The following is a 14,058-nucleotide window of genomic DNA, read 5'->3' on the forward strand; positions in this document are numbered from 1 at the left end:
CACCTGGCCTCACTCCTCGTTCCCACGCCTCTCGGCCCCGCCCCACTCGCCACAATATTCCTCAAACCATCAGACAAGAGGAGGTGGTGCTGGTCCTTCACGAGTCACTCTAATCGGTTCATAAAGCCTATATATAAAGTCTTAATATTTAGTATTTCACAATACTTCATGGTATTCTAATTAAATCATTTTTTGGAATCTTAGATCTCTCAGAACCTGACACATTGTAATTCTGAGACTCCAGGAAAGTGGCAGTTCTGTAAAATGTTGGCGCTGGAGACTAAATGCTGTCTGATAGTTTCACACCTAATTCACTTAATACACACACACACACACACACACACAAACACACACACATTACCCACAGTGACAGAGGGACAGAGTGACATCAGATGTATGATAGTTTTTTTAATTTTCTATCATCCATATAGTGTTGTATAGTCATGAAACTATGCATATTTCCTCAGAATGACTTGTCTTCTATGTGTAATTTTTTTTGAAGTGTTTAGAAGCTGCACTTAAAAAAAATAAAAGACATTTACTGGTTACTTTTTTACTGTTATTTCAAAAAATCACCACAACAAAACCATTCAAGCTATCCAAAATTCATCCGCACCTGTTCTGTAAGATTAATTCTTTAAACAGTGGTAAAAGAGGATGTGGTGCTAAACCTTCAAGAGTCACTCAAAACGTATCTGTTCATAAAGCCTATAAAGAATTATTCTTAATATATAGTTCACAATACTTCAGCTTGTTATTCTAATTAAGTGAGGGTTATTTTATCAGTAAAATACATAAAATACATATTATTTTTCTTTCAAAGACTTCTATAAATGATTTAAATCATACTTGTTTCTACAATAATTATTTAAAAGTAATCCTATAGCTCCATCTGGTGGCCATTATTGGTACTAAGAATTGCAAGCTTGATTTATATGTTATGATAGTTTTAATTTTATGCTGGCTCTTGAAAATGATAAAGCTATGAAACTTACTGTGCTTCCTTCAAATGATGACTTTTACGTATATAAAAAATTATGAAGAGTTGGAATTAAAAATTTAAAAGATATAGTAAAATAACTATTGTATTTATGTTACTTTAATAAATCGCTATGGCCTGTGTTGTTTGTTTATTTTTATTTTTATTTTTTTTCATAGGAAGATAACTGACCCTTTACTCTCCTTTTTAATAAATGTGCTTATAAACCAAGAACAAGCTATTTATAGCTGTATGGATTTACATTTTAAAAAAATTAGTCTACGGCATTCATTCTAAACAGCTTGAATAAAACCTGTTAATATTTATTATAGACCACTGTAACTGTGTATAATCTAACAAACAGGTTTATTATGAAAATAAAGTGTGTACACCAGATAAATTGGACGATAAAGAAATTGCTAACAATAGTATAATAGAGCATGTTTTAGGTTTTTAGGCGTTTAGATGCAGAAATGGACAAATCAAATGTAAAATAAAATTTAATTGATTTAATTAAATATAGATTAAGTCTTGTTAGAGCAAAATAATAAATAAATACGTACACACATTAAAAAAGCAGCCAAGATGAATGAGTTAAATTTTTTATATAGATTAAAATTGAAGACAGAAACAGCTATGCGGTCACTTAATATTAAAATCCAGTAGATCCACTTCAGATTTATTTCTCAACAGTTTATGTTCACGTGGCTGTTTTCGTTTATATTAGCCAAGCTATTATGTATTTTGAAATAATCTTGTCCGTGATGTGTTCGTTCTTAAGACGAGAGGCAGAATCCTGCAGCTCCAGAGATATATGTTATTCTGCCAGTCTCGCTTTCAAATAGTCTTGCGCACATAAACGGGTCACAAACACCTGCATTTAGCTCGCGTTGTGTTATAATGGGTGTATTGTGTGCATTTATGGCAATAATTTATTTTAAAAAGCTCTTAAACAAGAATAAATTCGTTTGTTTTGAACTTGTGACACTGTGCGCGCTGATCGGAGGCAGTGATTTCAGAAAGGCAGCTGAAAATATTTCATTTTCACACAAACAGTTCAAAAACATCTTAATTTAGCTCTTGGTGTGTTCTAATTGGTGAATTGTGTGATATCGCTGCAATACTTTATTTTTAATAGCTATAAAACAAGAATAAACTCGTTTTTTCTGAGCTCATCATTCCACACGCTGGTGCTCAGAGCGGTGATTCATCTCTCGTGTTTCTCACGTATCACTGACCACACATCGATTATTAATGAGCCCTGACCTGATAATAATCATATATGTTGGTTTAGCTTGTCAGTTTGAATTAAATCCAAGTATTTATTTGTATTTTAACCGATTTAAAAGTGAAACCAAAAGACAGTCTCCTCCCTTTTTTAGTCCGGTAACTGAACCTGTAGGGGCGCATTTTCTCTCAGACAATGGAAGTCTAAGCACACACACTCAAACAGAGGGACAGAGTGATATGAGATGTCTGACAGTTTTTTAATTTTCTGTTATCCATACAGTGTTGTAAAGTCATGAAACTATGCATATTTACTCAGAATAACTTTTTTTCTGTATGAAAAAAGGTTTTGAAGTGTTTGGAATTTAAAAATGCAGGAAAATTAATAATTCCATCTTTATTGTCATTTAAAAAAATCACCACGACAAAACCATCCAAGCTATCCAAAACCCATTCACAATTTAAGTTCCTCAATGTTTTTTCAACAAGTAGGCCAAGTTTGGTGTGTATAGTGTTACTCTCCTCTGAGCAGTATGCATTAATTCACAGCTAAATGTAAAAAACAATCCACATTCAAATCAAAATAGCCGACTTCCTGTTGGTCGTAGCTGATGACTGTGAATTAGAAAGTTGTCCGTCTTGATAAGAACAATTTATGTACCGAGTTTGGTGTCTGTAGCTAAAACTAACCCCCTCACGTTTGACAAAAGGTGGCGCTATAGAGTGCCTCTTCCACGCCCTCTTATGAACGTTTGCCAGTGTCTAGCTGTCACTAATACTGATATGTGTTCTGAGTTTGATGAAATTCTAAGCATGTTATATGCCTCAAAATCACCTGAGAAGTATTCCAGTTTGACATGTTGCCACGGCAACAATATTTTTAGATATCAATATCCCCCCAGCAGATTTATATCGGCTGTGTTTTAACATTATTCTGATGAAGTTTGAAGCACATCGAGTAAAAATAAGATGCTGAATTCAAAGCATTTTGAAAATGACACACTTCCTGCTGCCAGTTGGTGGCGCTATAACTTTGACTCCTAATAGTCACATATATGCGATCAACATCATACAATGAATAATCTGATGAAGTTTGATTACAATTAGGAAATGTATGTTGATGGTATTAGACACTTCCTGTTTCTCAATTCCCGCCATATATTCAACGCCTCGCTACGAGCAAACCGTTCGAGATATCAAAAATCCCCTGGCAATTTTTCATCCCCAATGTCTTGAGATCATGTTGACCGAGTTTGGTGTCAATCGGCAAAAAACCCTATGACAAGTATTTCAAATTCCAGAGCATGCGCTTTTTACATAACTCTAAATAGCTGACTTCCTGTTGGGCGGAGCCTATGACATGCAATACGAAAGTTGTTCAGCACGATGAGATCTATATGTGTACTGAGTTTGATATTAATATGTGCAAGTATGTGTGAGCTATGCATCAACATTTCTGACTGTGATCCAGGGGGCGCCGTAGAGCCCCTGTGTCACGCCCGGGTCCCAGCCTCTGCAGGCTCCTAAAGGCCACAGATTCCAAAGTGTGCGCAAATTTTCAAGAGTTTTTGAGTATGTTAAGGACCCCAAAAGCCCCCACAACTTTGACGAAAAATATGAATACTAAACCCTAAATATCCAACTTCCTGTTGGGCGGAGCCTATGACATGCAGTACGAAAGTTGTTTGGTTTGATGAGATCTACATGTGTACCGAGTTTCGTGCATCTACGTGCAAGTATGTATGATATATGGCCCTCAGTATTCCAGGGGGCGCTGTAGAGCCCCTGTGCCACGCCCGTGTATCAGTCTCTGCCCGGCCCTAATGGCCGCAGGTTCCAATGTGTGTGCCAATTTTCAAGACTTTTTAAGCATGTTAAGGGCCCCAAAAGCCCCCGAAACCTTGAAGAAAAATAATAATAATAATAACAAATAATCCTAAGGAAAACAATAGGGCTCTCGCCCTCCAGGCTTGAGCCCTAATAAATATAGCTGCAAGCAGCGATGTCGGGCTCAAGCCATCAGTGCAACGCCACCCTGGTGGCATCGGGAAAACTGTGCCCAGCGGGCATAAGCATTTACAGTAACCCTCTGACAATCAAGTTTTAAGGGATGTGGCAGTTAAAGGGTTAATCCGACCAATCTAGACTTTGAAATCACATACACAGAACAATATATATAACTTTAGTAACACTTTATTTTAAAATGTATAAAAAATGTATAAGGTGTGCATTGTAGCTGACACCTATATGAACACATTACAATTGTTTTGTGACTACAAGTCTTTCTTCTCAAATGCTATTGAGTGGTCGCGAACGCGGATGGGAGAATGGCGCATATTTGTTTTGTTTTTTTTGAGCAACTGGTGCCCCCTCTGGGAGTTGGTGCTCTACGAAGACTGCATACTCTGCATATAGGGAGCGGCGGTACTATCTGGAAGATATATTCCTCAAACCATCGTACAAGTGAAGGTGATGCTAGTCCTTCAAGAATCGCTCAAAACCTTTTCAAGTGTACAATTTCCTTTTATTGCATCTTGAAATAAATATTTCTGAATTCTGAATCAAACTGGGTTGTGTTTATTGATTTATTTTATAAGACAACTGAAACTTTAATCTCCTTTGTAATATATGTGCTTTTAAACCAAGAACAATGTAATTAGAGATGTATTCCTGCTTAATAATGACTATTATTAAGGCAAAAGGCTTTATAATCATGAACTATTTACTAATGCTTAGCTAATGAGTGCAGTTATTATAAAGTGTTACCAATGCATTTACTAATGTTAACAAATTAGACATTATTATACAGTGTTACCAAACCCTTTAATAATTTATTAGTGTTTTGTAATGATTTTAATGACCTATAAGCATTTGTGAAATAGTTTTGCTTGCATTGCAGCTTAATCTGTCAGTTGAAGAGTTTTACTGTTACATCCATGAGATTAATAAATGTCATGTCACGTCACAGGTTGTCATAGGTCAGTATCAAATGAGTTTGAAATTATAATTTGCAGCACAAATAAGGCTTCTTAGGATGTTTTTAAATCCCAAAAACTGTCAGAAAAGGATAAGGCCTAAGAGATTTCTTAACCTGTAATGAAAGGAAAAAAACACCACCATTAGCAACAACAAAAACAATAACAATTTAAAATATAGATTTTTTTCCTGATTATTAAAGGAATGATTAGGTCTCTCTCTCTCTCTCTCTCTCTCTCTCTCTCTCTCTCTGCCAGACAGCCCCTCCCTACAATCCACACACACTGTCAGTCACCAAAGATTCACAGTCACCAACCCCCTCACACTCACACTCCCCCTCCCTCTCCCCCTCCCTTTCTTCACACAGACGGAGTGGCCAGAGTGAGATCATGTCAGTTGAGAAGTCTGACAGTTTTTTCTTTTCTTTTATCCATACAGTGTTGTAAAGTCATGAAACTATGCATATTTCCTCATAATGATTTGATCTCTGTATGAAAACATGCCTTGAAGTGTTTGGAAGCTGCAATTTAGACATACAATACAATTAATGTTTCCCTTCTTACTGTCATTTCAAAAAATCACCACGTCAAAACCGTTCAAGCTAACCAAAATCCGTTCGCAATTTAAGTTCCTCGATGTTGTTTCTTCATGTAGTCAAAGTTTGGTGTGTATAGTGTACTTCCCATGTGAGGAGTATGCATTAATTCACAACTGTAAAATCTCAAAAATACACATTCAAATCAAAATAGCTGACTTCCTGTTGATCGTAGCTTATGACTGTGAATTAGAAAGTTGTCCGTCTTGATAAGAACAATTTAAGTACCGAGTTTGGTGTCTGTAGCTAAAACTAAATAAAATGCATTATTATTATTATTAGCTGTACACTTGCTAAACATTTTTAAATATAAACTTATGCAATTGTGTGTGTGTATATATATATATATATATATATATATATATATATATATATATATATATATATATATAAATTCAAGTGTACAGTTTTCTTTTATTGCATCTTGAAATAAATATTTATGAGTTCTGTGTTTGTTTATTTTATTTATTTTATTTTTTATTTTACATTTTTTTTAGGGAGATTACAGCCTTTAATCTCCTCAAAATAAATGTGCATATAAACCATGAACAATTTAATTATAGATGTATTTATAAAATGCTTACTAAAATATTAATTTTGGGAGAAGGCTATATAAAGCATGAACTGACTATTTACTAATGCTTAGCTAAGAATTGCAGCTATTATGAAGTGTTACCAATGCATTTACTAATGTTAACAATTGAGACATTATTTTAAAGTGTTACCAAATCCTTAAATAATTTAAAAGTGTTTTGTTATGATTTCATTAACCTATAAGCATTTGTGAAATAGTTCTGCTTGCATTAAAGCTTAGTCTTCATCTGTGAGCTGAACAGTTTTACTGTTACATCCTTGAGATTATGTAAATTCAAATAAATGTCATGTCACAGGGTGACAGAGGTCAGTATCAAATGAGTTTGAAATTATTATTTGCAGCACAAATAAGGTTTTTTAGGATTTTTTTTAATCCCTGAAACTGTCAGAAAAGGATAAGGCCTAAGATATTTCTTAAGATGTAATGATAACAGCACAATTTGCAACAACAACAAAAAAATAACTATTTAAAATACAGTTTTTTTTCTGGTGATTAAAGAGATGTTTAAGTCTCTCTCTCTCTCTCTCTCTCTGTCTGTCTGCCACTCAGCTCACACCCCTCCCCCACTCACACTCACACACACACACAGAGTCAGCACACAGAGTGACAGAGTGAGATCAGATGTCTGACAGTTTTTTAATTTTCTTTTAATCATACAGTGCTGTAAAGTCATGAAACTATGCATATTTCCTCAGAATCACTGGTTTTCTAAATTAAAAATGTTTTTTAAAGGTTTGGAAGCTGCAATTTAAAAATACAAGACGATTAATGTTTCACTTTTTACTGTCATTTCAAAAAATCACCACGACAAAACCGTTCAAGCTAACCAAAATCTGTTCGCAATTTAAGTTCCTCGATGTTTTTTCTTCATGTAGACAACGTTTGGTGTGTATAGTGTACTTCCCCTGTGAGGAGTATTCATTAATTCACAACTGTAAAATCTCAAAAATACACATTCAAATCAAAATAGCCGACTTCCTGTTGATCGTAGCTGATGACTGTGAATTAGAAAGTTGTCCGTCTTGAAAAGAACAATTTATGTACCAAGTTTGGTGTCTGTAGCTAAAACTAACCCCCCCACTTTTGACAAAAGGTGGCGCTATAGAGTGCCTCCTTCACGCCCTTTTAAAAGCTTTTGCCATTGTCTAGCTATCACTAATACTGATATGTGTTTTGAGTTTCATGTAAATCTGAACTTGTTGTCTGCCTCAAACTCACCATAACAGAACATTCAAGTTTGACACGTTGCCATGGCAACACTATATCAGATATCAATATCCCCACAACAGATTTACATCGGCCGTGTTTTGTCATTATTCTGATGAAGTTTTAAGTAAATCGAGTAAAAATAAGATGCTGAATTCAAAGCATTTGGAAAATGACACACTTCCTGCTGCCAGTTGGTGGCGCTATAACGTTGACTCTTAATAGCCACATATATACAATCGGTATCATACAACGAACAAACCCATGAAGTTTGATCAAATTCAGGAAATGTATGTGGATGTTATTAGACATTTCCTGTTTCTCATTTCTCGCCATAAGTTCCATGCCTCGCCACGGGCAAACCGTTCGAGATATCAAAAATCCCCTCGCAATTTTTCATCCTCAATGTCTTGAGATCATGTTCACCGAGTTTCGTGGCGAACGGGTTGAAAACCTCAGAGGAGTATTTCAAATTCCAGAGCATGCTTTTTTTAAACAGCCCTGAATAGCTGACTTCCTGTTGGGCGGAGCCTATGACATAAAGTGTGAAAGTTGTTTGGCTCAATGAGATCTATAAGTGTACCGAGTTTGATATAAATACATGCAAGTGTGTGTGAGCTATGGTTCAAGAATTCTGACTGTCTTCCAGGGGGCGCTGTAGAGCCCCTGTGCCACGCCCGGGTCCCAGCCTCTGCGGCGTCCTGATGGCCGCAGATTCCAATGTGTGTGCCAATTTTCAAGAGTTTTTGAGCATGTTAAGGCCCCCAAAACACCCCGGAAGGTTTAATAAAAAATAAAAATAATAATAAATATAGCTGCAAGCAGCGATGTCGGGCTCAAGCCGTCAGTGCAACGCCACCCCCGGTGGCATCGGGAAAACTGTGCCCAGCGGGCATAAGCATTTACAGTAACCCTCTGACAATCAAGTTTAAAGGGATGCGGCAGTTAAAGGGTTAATCCGACCAATCTAGACTTTGAAATCACATACACAGAACAATATATAGAACTTTAGTAACACCTTATTTTTATATTTATTTAAAGATGTATTACTGCTTAATAATGACTATTATTAAGGGAAAAGGCTTTATAATCATGAACTATTTACTAATGCTTAGCTAATGAGTGCAGTTATTATAAAGTGTTACCAATGCATTTACTAATGTTAACAAATTAGACATTATTTTACAGTGTTACCAAATCCTTAAATAATTTATTAGTGTTTTGTAATGATTTTAATGACCTATAAGCATTTGTGAAATAGTTTTGCTTGCATTGCAGCTTTATCTGTCAGTTGAAGAGTTTTACTGTTACATCCATGAGATTAATAAATGTCATGTCACAGGTTGTCATAGGTCAGTATCAAATAAGTTTGAAATTATTATTTGCAGCACAAATAAGGATTCTTAGGATGTTTTTAAATCCCTAAAACTGTCAGAAAAGGATAAGGCCTAAGAGATTTCTTAACCTGTAATGAAAGGAAAAAAACGCCACCATTAGCAACAACAAAAACAATAACAATTTAAAATACAGATTTTTTTTTCCTGATTATTAAAGGGATGATTAGGTCTCTCTCTCTCTCTCTCTCTCTCTGCCAGACAGCACCTCCCTACAGTCCACACACACTGTCAGTCACCAAAAATTCACAGTCACCAACCCCCTCACACTCCCCCTCCCTCTCCCCCTCCCTTTCCTCACACAGAGTGGCCAGAGTGAGATCATGTCAGTTGAGAAGTCTGACAGTTTTCACATTTTCTTTTATCCATACAGTGTTGTAAAGTCGTGAAACTATGCATATTTCCTCAGAATGACTTGTCTTCTATGTTTACATTTTTTTGAAGTGTTTAGAAGCTGCACTTTAAAACAATAAAAGACATTTACTGGTTCCTTTTTTACTGTTATTTCAAAAAATCACCACGACAAAACCATTTAAGCTATCCAAATTCATTCGCAACTGTTCTGTAAGATAAATTCTTTAAACAGTGGTAAAAGAGGATGTGGTGCTGATCCTTCAAGAGTCACTCAAAACTTATCTGTCCATAAAGCCTATTAAGAATTATACTTAATATACAGTATTTCACAATACTTCAGCATGTTATTCTAATTAAGTGAGGGTCATTTTATCAGTAAAATACATAAAATACATATTTTTCTTTGAAAGATCTCTATAAATGATTTAAATCATACTCGTTTCTACAATAATTATTTTAAAGTAATCCTATATCTCCATCTAGTGGCCATTATTGGTACTAAGAATTGCGAGCTTGATTTATAAGTTATGATAGTTTTAATTTTATGCTGGCTCCTGAACATAATAAAGCTATGAAACTTATTGTGCTTCCTTCAAATGATGACTTCTACTTATATAAAAAAATATGAAGAGTTGGAATGAAAAATTGTAAAGATATAGTAAAATAACTATTGTATTTTTTTTATGTTACTTTAATAAATCGCTATGGCCACAACATTTAAGGTATCCTAAACCCATTCACAATTTAACATCTTCAGTATATTGGCATCATGTTGAAAAAGTTTGGTGTGAACTACTCTTCTTGGAGGAGTATGAATTCATTTACAGTCTGATTTTATCATAATTCCACAATAACATTTCTGAGTTCTGTATCAATCAGTGTTGTTGTTTGTTTATTTTTATTTTTTTATTTTTCATAGGAAGATAACTGACCCTTTACTCTCCTTTTTAACAAACCAAGGACAAGCTATTTATAGCTGTATTTATAAACTGCTTACTACTGACTATTAATATTGGGACAAGGCTTTATAAAGCATGAACTGACTATTTACTAATGAGTGCAGTTATTATAAAGTGTTACCAATGCATTTACTAATGTTAACAAATTAGACATTATTTTACAGTGTTATTAAATCCTTTAATGACTTATAAGCATTTGTGAAAGCATCTTAGTCTTGTTACATGTACTGTTACATCCATGAGATTTTAAAAATGTAGATACATGTCATGTTACAGGATGGAATAGGTCAGTATCAAATGAGTTGAAATTATTATTTGCAGCACAAATAAGTATTTTTAGAATTTTGTTTTTAATTCCTGAAACTGTCAGAAAAGGATAAGGCCTAAGAGATTTCTTAAGCTGTAATGAAAACAGCAATGTTAGCAACAACAACAAAAAATAACAATTTAAAATACTTTTTTTTCTTCTGGTGATTAAAGAGATGATTAAGTCTCTCTCTCTCTCTCTTTCTCTCTCTCATTGTGTCTGCCACTCAGCTCATGCCCATCCCCCACTCACACACACACACACTCAGTCAGCACACATACATTCCTCAAACAGAGGGACAGAGTGAGTTGAGATGTCTGACAGTTTTTTTATTTTCTTTTAATCATACAGTGTTGTAAAGTCATGAAACTATGCATATATCCTCAGAATGATTTGATCTCTGTATGATTTTTTTTTTTTTTTAAGTGTTTGGAAGCTGCAATTTAAAAATACAAGACAATTAATGATTCCCTTTTTACTGTCATTTCAAAAAATCACCACGACAAAACCGTTCCAGCTAACCAAAATCTGTTCGCAATTTAAGTTCCTCGATGTTTTTTCTTCATGTAGACCTAGTTTGGTGTGTATAGTGTACTTCCCCTGTGAGGAGTATTCATTAATTCACAACTGTAAAATCTCAAAAATACACATTCAAATCAAAATAGCCGACTTCCTGTTGATCGTAGCTTATGACTGTGAATTAGAAAGTTGTCCGTCTTGATAAGAACAATTTATGTACCAAGTTTGGTGTCTGTAGCTAAAACTAACCCCCCCACTTTTGACAAAAGGTGGCGCTATAGAGTGCCTCATTCACGCCCTTTTAAAAGCTTTTGCCATTGTCTAGCTATCACTAATACTGATATGTGTTTTGAGTTTCATGTAAATCTGAGCTTGTTGTCTGCCTCAAACTCACCATAACAGAACATTCAAGTTTGACACGTTGCCATGGCAACACTATATCAGATATCAATATCCCCACAACAGATTTTCATCGGCCGTGTTTTGTCATTATTCTGATGAAGTTTTAAGTAAATCGAGTAAAAATAAGATGCTGAATTCAAAGCATTTGGAAAATGACACACTTCCTGCTGCCAGTTGGTGGCGCTATAACATTGACTCTTAATAGTCACATATATACAATCGGTATCATACAACGAACAAACCCATGAAGTTTGATCAAATTCAGGAAATGTATGTGGATGTTATTAGACATTTCCTGTTTCTCATTTCTCGCCATAAGTTCCACGCCTCGCCACGGGCAAACCGTTCGAGATATCAAAAATCCCCTCGCAATTTTTCATCCTCAATGTCTTGAGATCATGTTCACCGAGTTTCGTGGCGAACGGGTTGAAAACCTCAGAGGAGTATTTCAAATTCCAGAGCATGCTTTTTTTAAACAGCCCTGAATAGCTGATTTCCTGTTGGGCGGAGCCTATGACATAAAGTGTGAAAGTTGTTCGGCTCAATGAGATCTATAAGTGTACTGAGTTTCATATAAATACATGCAAGTGTGTGTGAGCTATGGTTCAAGATTTCTGACTGTGTTCCAGGGGGCGCTGTAGAGCCCCTGTGCCACGCCCGGGTCCCAGCCTCTGCGGCGTCCTGATGGCCGCAGATTCCAATGTGTGTGCCAATTTTCAAGAGTTTTTGAGCATGTTAAGGCCCCCAAAAACCCCCGGAAGGTTTAATAAAAAATAAAAATAATAATAATAAATATAGCTGCAAGCAGCGATGGCGGGCTCAAGCCGTCAGTGCAACACCACCCCGGTGGCATCGGGAAAACTGTGCCCAGCGGGCATGAGCATTTACAGTAACCCTCTGGCAATCAAATTTTAAGGGATATGGCAGTTAAAGGGTTAATCCGGTTATGCCTGTTTTTGTTTTGTTTTTTTACTTTATTTTTCTTTTCTCTGTGCCGGATTGCTGATGTCTTTTACCCGGGCATAGATGTCCATCCATCAATTACAAACATTCATCCGCAAATGTCAGAGCGGTCGCGAGCGTGGATGGGAGAATGGCGCATGTTTTATTTTTTTTGAGCTACTGGGATGGTGCCCCCTCTGGGAGTTGGTGCCCTACGAAGACTGCGTATTCTGCATATAGGGAGTGGCGGTACTATCTGGAAAATATATTCCTCAAACCATCATACAAGAGGAGGTGATGCTAGTACTTCAAGAAACTCTCAAAACCTATCTGTTCATAAAGCCTATATATAAAGTCTTAATATAGTATTACACAATATGTTGTGCTATTCTAATATTATTGTGTTTTTTTTACTGACATTGTTATTTGCTGTTATTTTTTGTTTTAATATTGTTACTGTTGTTACTTGTTGTACGGTGACCTTGAGTGGTTTGAAAGGCGCCTTAAATAAAATGCATTATTATTATTATTATTATTATTAGCTGTACACTTGATAAAAAAAATTAAATATAAACTTATGCAATTGTATATATATATATATATATATATATATATATATATATATATATATATATATATATGTATATGTATATATATATATATATATATATATATATATATATATATATAGTGTACAGTTTTCTTTTATTGCATCTTGAAATAAATGTTTCTGAGTTCTGTGTTTGTTTATTTTTTTTTATTTTATTTTTTTTTAAATTTTTAGGAAGATTACAGCCTTTAATCTCCTCAAAATAAATGTGCATATAAACCATGAACAATTAAATTATAGCTGTATTTATAAAATGCTTACTAATGACTATTAATTTTGGGAGTAGGCTAGCAACAGTTGATGTTGAGGCCTAAGATATTTTTTAAGCTGTAATGATGAAAAAACAACAACAACACAAAATTGCTTTTTTTTCTGCTGGTGATTAAAGAGATGATTAAGTCTCCCTCTCTCTCTCTCTCTCTCTCTCTCTCTCTGACACCAAGCCCATCCCCTCTCCCACACATTCACACAAACTCAGCACACACACTTAACACACACACACTTAACACACAAACACACACACACACATACACATTACCCAGAGGGACAGAGTGACATCAGATGTATGGTAGTTTTTTAATTTTCTATCATCCATATAGTGTTGTATAGTCATGAAACTATGCATATTTCGTCAGCATGACTTGTCTTCTATGTGTACATTTTGTTGAATTGTTTAGAACTTGCACTTAAAAAAATAAAAGACATTTACTGGTTCCTTTTTTACTATTATTTCAAAAAATCACCATGACAAAACCATTCAAGCTATCCAAAATTAATTCGCACCTGTTCTGTAAGATAAATTCTTTAAACAGTGGTAAAAGAGGATGTGGTGCTGATCCTTCAAGAGTCACTCCAAACTTATCTGTCCATAAAGCCTATAAAGAATTATTCTTAATATACAGTATTTCACAATACTTCAGCATATTATTCTAATTAAGTGAGGGTCATTTTATCACTAAAATACATATTATTTTTCTTTGAAAGATTTCTATA

Source organism: Carassius gibelio, chromosome A22 (assembly GCF_023724105.1).
Source record: "Carassius gibelio isolate Cgi1373 ecotype wild population from Czech Republic chromosome A22, carGib1.2-hapl.c, whole genome shotgun sequence".
NCBI lineage: Eukaryota > Metazoa > Chordata > Actinopteri > Cypriniformes > Cyprinidae > Carassius > Carassius gibelio.